A 7,927-nucleotide genomic window follows, 5' to 3' on the forward strand; every position below is an offset into this window, starting at 1 on the left:
CCTTCTCGTCTCTCCTTCTCCACCAGGTTTTCTCTCATCTCTATCCTCCACCTTCTGAATTGTAAAGGCATCGTTTTATAATTCTTTTACCAAACGCACATCCATTATCCTCGATTACAAAAGGCGTCCAAATCTAGGGCTTTTTCATAAAATCTCATTCCACCTTACCTCATACTCACCTCTACAGAATCGACTGTCACCACCATTCCTACCATCCGCCGCCGCCCTACCATCTCTTCCATCACCACCACTTTCATATGGAAAAACTTTCAAGAAGCCTCGTCGTCCATATGAAAAGAACGACTAGATGCAGACTCAAGCAATGTGTAACGTATAGATGATCATGCCTCCTCTACAAATCAAATTGTAAGTTTTTATAATTTTATGGAATTGGTTGCTCATACTATTTAGAAAAAAAATGTTTTTACCCTTATTATCGTTCCTTAGTTTTGCTTGTATCTGGAAAGTATTAATTTCTTGATGGAGTTTTTGCCATTGTGATTGATTTTATTTCCATGGTGTGAATCGTGATGTTGAACTCCAATATTAGGGTTTTATATGCTTAATTTTTTTCAGAATCTTTTGTTTAAGTAGCTCCTCCTTCAACTCCCAAGAGTAGTAAAGTGATAATGGTTTGTGGGAGATCGTATATAGAGAGTCACCATAAAGTGACGTTGAAGGTTTGCAAGAAGGTTCTCAGGTATGGAAAGTGACCCGACCGACATAGTTTCTTCTCCTTGCAATTTGGGTTAAAAATAACATCCTCATGATCCCCATTTACATGTGCACCCAAATATTTACCGCTTCTCCTTCTTTGCATAAATACTCATGGCCCGTATGGTTTTTAACATAAATACTTTAGGTGAAGAAGTTGTTTAACCTTTTCTAAGAATTTGATTGATTTATTGCGAGTAATATTTGAGGTTCTATTAATTGACTATTCTAATAATTGATTGTTCTATTATAAAGGTTCCTATCAATATAATAATTTTAAATAAAAAAAATGTGGAGCATGTTACTGAAGCAATCAAGATTTTGACATCAGATGAGAAAATGAAAGCAATAACAGTGGACGTTATTTGAGGAATAATGAAAGCAATCTAATCTGAGTATTAATGAAAAACTCATTATATAAACATGTGTGTGTCTGGTTTCCTATTAAAAGAATTTATTAATATTGTTTTTCTTTAGTTGATTTTAAGCTTCAAGTTCTATAGTTGACTGATAAATCTGATATTATAGAGGATTGACGTTTAATAATTGATTTTAAGTTGTTCGAACAAATGTATTTGGTCTAACAATCCTAATATTTATATATTATATTATTGATGATTTTAAGATTTCAGGGTCCTCTTGGAATCGGTAGGACTACAATCATATTAGCTCTTACTATCTTGAACATAAGTAGGCATTTTTAGAGCTTAATTCATCAAAAAACACACAGGTATCCAGACTGCTGACTTATTGTTTTACAACCTGTCTGTAAATTTTTTTTAATCTTACAGTTCTTTTCTATTTTTCCTTCCATAAACATTTGTTTTGTAAGAAGGAAATCGGAGTACTATCTTATAAGCACATGGATCGAGCGGCAATTTAAGGATGTCGATGAGGGGCTATATGAAAGAAGAAGGATGGGTTCAAATGGTAGTTGGTAGGAGGGATATGGAAACAAGGAAGAGATCGTGTGGGTTGGGGTGTTGTTTGGAGAGGTATTAGGAGAATGGACGGCTTTACCCTTGGTAACCATATGATCTCATCCACCAAACATAACCAATTTTTATTGTTGTGTACACACCAACAACTCATTTTCGATGCTAGAGCCCTGCCTCATTTTGTTGCTCTCCTTAAGCGACACAAGGATGCAGCGAATGGTGTTATAAGGAGAGCAGCAGATGCAATCACAAACGAGAATAGCAGCATCAAGACCCGTCCTTGTTAGGTCAGTTCTTTTCTACCTTTTTTCTGTTACAGTTTTGGGTATTTTTGAGATTGTTTGACATCACATTCTTATTCTTATGTTAAGGGTTGAAGGTGGAATCCCTCCTCTTGTTGAATTGCTTGAAGGTGCAGAGAGCTGCTGCAGGACCTTAGCTTTCAAAAATGATGAAAACAAAACTCAGGTTGAATGATTGATATAAAATGTGTTTTGGGGATTGTTTGGACAAAGTTTTCTAACATTGGAACCTTGCCATATCTGCAGTAATGCTTTGCATACTCTTATTCTAATGCTGCAATACACTATGAAGCAGTTAGTTCTATTTTTTAAATTCACTTTTTTCTCCTTTTCATCTCATAAGATTGCTTGTGAATGGTATATCTCAGGTTGGTGTGATCGGGAATCTTGTCCGTTCATACTTACATATATTTTGTTTTAATATCCAGAATCTCTTTGGTTTTATCAATCTTAGACTCTATAATTCGTTAAATTTGAAATATCCATCTACCCTTGATCCTTGACAATAAGCTTTGGCTGCAGGTATGAATTTTCTATCACATGCTAAATTATTACTGGATATCTCATATGTTTTATTAACTTTTTAAAATTTATGCAGATTTATATGCTTTGACAAGTTATGATGATGCTAAAGATTAGAAAAATGCAGCAAATAAGCAAATAATGTGGAATCTAATCTTGGATTAACCCAACTCCCTGCTAATGATCTTGGTGCATTAATGCACTGTGACTTTCATGCTTTTCCAATATAATATGGTAAATTCCTATTTTTTTATTTACTAATAGTTTATTTATAATTACTTTTTCATATAAAAATATATGCAATTGATGATTGGTATAGAATTAGAATGAAACGATAAATATCGTTTATTTTTGTTGGTATAGAACATAATGCACAAAGGGCCTCTATTTTATTTTTGTTATATTGAAATTTATAATGGCAGTCCATTGTTTTTAGCCTAACGGACTAGTAAAAGGCCCAATAACGAATGTTATCGGGCGCCAAAGGAGCGGGAGCGAGATTACCTGCATTGAGATGTAAATTACCGATTTCCAAGACTCATCAATGATTTTTGGAAACTCCAAACACGTCGTAACGCTTCCACTTCTCCAGGAGAGCCAACGTTTACTTTGATTCCTTTCTTATGCGGTTTCTCACTCTTCTTCTTTCTGATTCCTGAATCCCATTATCTCACATTCCCCTCTGGTCGATCTTCCCTAAAATATCCCAATCTCCACCACAACTGCCCCCATTTCAGACTTTGATATTGTCAACAAAACTATAGGTCTATAGCCATGCCCAGTTGCCCACAGAAGCAGTTAGATGCATTAGAAAAAGATTAGAATCATCAACATCCAGTGATACACGTAGAGAAAGTAAGCATGGTTGTTAATGTTTATGATGTTATCATCAACATCCAGTCAACAAAACTATAGGTCTATAACCATGCCCAGTTGTGGATCACATACAAGACTTCATCCTCACACAGATTGATTTTTAGTTGAAGTGTTTGAATATCATGAAGGGAAGGCAACAAGCATTTAATAATGATATACCGACATTAGATGTTGTTGGTTGTTAATGTTTATGATGTTATCACCACTTTGTAAATCAAATAAAAGTTAAAATTCATCGATTAATTTAACAATTCAATATCTTTGTTATCTTATTCTGCTGTAGATCAAATAGCAGCATGTTAGTACCAACAAACCTGTTTAAAACATCGATTCTTGTCTTAAGTAACAGTAGAGAGGATTGAATTGATGTAATCTTTTAGTACACTAATGTGAAGAGGGTATTTATGATTTTTTTCTATTCATATGAGGGTATTTTGGGAATATTTCTATTTGCTAATTCATGCACTTACATTGATAATCCACATATTTAAAGAAAAATCTTCACTTTTGGGGGTTAAAACTTAAAATTTAAAAATGATTTTTATTAGTAGGAAAACATTGAGTTCATGTGTTCTTGTTCCTTGTAGAGATAATAAAGGCTGCTTTCATGTGTTCTTGTTAGGAGTATAGTCAAGATCAAAGGAGCTTCTTGTGTTAACAGAAAGAATACAGTTGTAGCACAAGCTTCTTATGAAAATGGGGGAAAAAATAGTGCCCAAAATGCCCCTGAAAAGTTGGAACCTTTGTGGGATGATGGTTATGGGACACAAACCATGAAAGATTACACTAAAATAGCCATGGATTTAAGGGCGAGTTCACCCACTAACAAGAGCCAACTACCTGGCTTCACCTCCCTTGGTTGTAGCTTACGCACTTGTCGGCACGGTATGTGTAAAATTACTCTTCTACCCTCAAAGAAACACACAACACAAATTCATATCATGTTTTGCATGTTGTGTGTTTTAGGTCGACATCGACTTCAAAAACGAACCAACGGGACCACAAAGGACGGAAATAATGCCTACTTTAGAGACATTTGGCCAAGCACCGAAGAAATCGCTCAGTTATACATATATATATATTATAGCTTAAAAACTATAGAATGTGTTCAGTAGTGAATCTCATAGGGACAAAATGGTAAATCTGCAGGTGGTTCAATCAATGTCATTTATTAATATTTGGAATTACAGCCTCTGTATGTTTGCTAAAACCTTCTGATTTTGTTGACTTTTTAACTTTGTTTTTGGTTTCATTTAGTAATAAATTATCAAATATCAACAGTTATGTGGTAGTAATCCTTCTGAGGGGGTGTTTGTTGGGATGCTTCTTTCAATGTCATTAACAATAGTGGTAAGTAAAATCTTACTATTATGAAACTCTTTTGCTTAAACCTACCTTATTGACTTGTACCTGATTACAAATTAATTTAATTATGCAGGTTCTGAAGTTTTTGATGGAAAAGAATAGTGTTAAGGCTCTTCATAGAAAAGTATGTTGGTATTTTAGGAAATTTGGCTAATAATTTAGTTAATTATATAAAAAATGTTGAAATGTTACATTTGTCTACTATTGGAATGATTATTTGTATGACATTAACTTTTGTGCAATGTATTGTATTTTTTTGTATATGGTACTTTATTTTCTATTATGAGACATGAAATGCAAATTTAATTTCAAAATCAGTAAATCTATAAATAATTTTTTTTCTAAAAAAAAAATAAAATTACGATACGCAAAAATGTGTGTCGTCTTCATTTATGACATGGCTTTTCTTGACAGGGGTTTCCTTGATACGCATTGCGTGTCATAAAAAAGTGCGTCGTAAGGTTACGACATGCAAATGCGTGTCATCTTCCTTTATGACAGGGCCTTCCTTGATACGCATTGCATGTCATAACCGTGCGTTGTAAATGCGTGTCATAAATGCGCGTCGTAAATGCGCGTCGTCTATAGACGACGCGCAAAAGCGTGTCGCCTCTCTTTATGACATGGCCTTCCTTGACGCGCATTTGCGCGTCGTCTGAGCATTTTACGACGCGCAATGAGCGTCGTAAAAGGCTGTTTTTCTAGTAGTGAATCTAACAGATTTCAGTAAATGGCATGAATTTGGAATTCTTGCATTTGCAGTAAGGGTTTGGGACTGTGAAAAGATGATCATTGGAGTTATGTTCAATCGATCGAGTTCACAAAGTAAGGATCATAGACAAACATAGAGTGCATACTTAGTGTATGGCAAAGCTATTGTTTAAGAAAAACATAGTGTACATGCTTGGAGCATGGGACAACTAGTGTTTTTAATTCAAGTATAAAGTTGATAAAACCAAAACAATGAATAATGAGTAATCAGTATGGTGATAAATAAATGTGTTTATTTATATTCCCTAGGGTTTGATACCATATTTGATTCATTTATTCTTGTGTTTCACTTTACATGTTTTGACTTCCAGAATAAACTAGGTTATTCTCTCGGAATGACTAAGTTATTCAAACCATCCATAGTCGGTCATATGTTGGAAGTAGATATGAATCAAGACTGTCATGGGTTGGCTTGTAGAGGTCCAAGTTGGTGGACAAAGTTGTGCTACAACACTCATGAGTGCTCATAAGTTCTGAGTATTGGATTCAACCCGCGCTCATTTGAATCACTTCATGGATTTTATCACGAGTGATCATGAGACGATAATATCTTATATTCTTCAAACCTAGAGATATGAGTTGTTACTATGAGTTGATAGTACATTGATTCCACGAAAACGCATTGGTAACTCGATGTTATAAAACGTGCCTTTGTGTATGATTCAACAAGTAGTAGAACAATCCATATGAGTCGAAGTTTATCCATTCCATTTACCTTCGGGATAAAAGTGATATATGTGGGCCCCTCGATGATTTAATGATGACACATGTGAGTGCTTGGCCAAGCCAGGACTGATTTGATTTGTTCAATCAGTCAGTCATCATGAATTGGAAATCGGGAAACAAAAAATGGACAGAGAGAATGATTATTATCCATGTCTCAGTCCATATGATATCTAGAATGGAGGAATATATGATCCCTTATCTAATGGACAAGTCATTTACAAGGTCAGAGTTCAACAGCGGCTTTAAGAGCTACGATTGCCAGTTAGGTTTTGAAGTCATACTCAATAATAGTTTTAGACTTATCCAAGTGGGAGACTGTTGGATTAATGTCTAAGTCCATAACTATATTTGGTATGTACTTGACCCGACCCGGCATGGTCCATTTGGGTTGCACTTCACCGACACAATTTATATCGATAGTCTTTTGAGAACAGTATATTTATGATTTATATTAATATATTATAAGTTCTAATATATTAATATATAATCATATTATTTAATTAGTATTGATCAAGAATTAATTTATAATTAATTAAGTGATCAAAATGAACTAATTAAATATGGATTCTTATATATATATATGGAATGGGCCAAATTCATTTAGGTTGGGCTAACCTTTCATGGATAGTCCATGGAGTGTTTAACCCATGGATCATATGAAATGAAAGGTCATGGGTTTAACCATAGTCTCCATACTATATAAAGATGTCATTGGTTGGTGAAATTGGCACTAGTGTGGTTACACTAAAAGAGCTAGCCGATTTCACTAGAGCGAACCAAATATCCATATTCTCTAAAGTCTTCCAAGGTGTTTTGGTGATTTGTGATTCCACTTAAGGCTTCCACACTATTTGGGCTAAGCTCTTAAAGCTTGAAGACATCAAGCTACATCAAAAGGTATGTCATCTAACTAGTACTTTGTAGTATAAGAGCTTCATAATATGCTAGTTAGGATTAAAGCCTTGGAAAGTTCTTATTTGCATGTATAATAGAGAAAACATAAATCCAAGGTTTATAGGGTTGCATGTACACCATAGGAGTGTTAGAATGCTCAAAACCCAACAGTTACAGCAGGACCGCCTCAACCCAACCCCCAATCGAACAAACATGTGCACATACATATCATACGTTAGCTCATATCATATAACAATCAAACCCATATAACAGATCACTAATCATAGCAACATCCCAATAACCGGGATATAGACCTAACTGGTCACTAACATAGTATCATCCTATAACCAGAACACCGACCTAACCAGGTCACTAAGCATAAGCATATCATCATCCTAACTGCCAGGATGTAATAAATAAACATATCATGCCATAATCCAGATACAAACCATAAGGGTCAGCCTTGGTGCCTTAGACCCTATTGAGACAGTGAGAATAACTCACCTCGCAAGTAGTGTCGAAATATTGTAAATCTCTGACTGCTGTCACACTGGGAATCCCAAACTATTACACAATAATTACTAAGTTAATACCCAAAATAACCATCTTGACTAAAAGTCCAAACCATTCATTAAGTCCATCCCCTTTATTGGGCCAAGACCCAATTACCAAGTCCTCGACTTGAAAGTCCATAGATAAAGCCCATAATTGGCCCAGTTTACTAAATTAGGCCCAACCTCCTAATTGGTCCTAACCCCATGACCCACTATCACTACCTGGCCCAAAATATCTTATTTACAAAGTCCAGCAAGGCCTAAT

General features: G+C 35.0%; 1 long non-coding RNA gene across 1 annotated transcript; it reads left to right on the top strand.

Annotated features, from left to right (window-relative positions):
* Positions 1 to 1,217: 1,217 nt before the first annotated feature.
* Positions 1,218 to 2,697, top strand: LOC122195052 (uncharacterized). Its single transcript, XR_006184979.1, has 3 exons — positions 1,218 to 1,939; positions 2,024 to 2,476; positions 2,553 to 2,697. It is a non-coding gene; the product is annotated as an uncharacterized LOC122195052 (long non-coding RNA).
* Positions 2,698 to 7,927: the final 5,230 nt, after the last annotated feature.

The sequence above is a fragment of the Lactuca sativa genome, chromosome 7 (genome assembly GCF_002870075.4).
Source record: "Lactuca sativa cultivar Salinas chromosome 7, Lsat_Salinas_v11, whole genome shotgun sequence".
Lineage (NCBI taxonomy): Eukaryota > Viridiplantae > Streptophyta > Magnoliopsida > Asterales > Asteraceae > Lactuca > Lactuca sativa.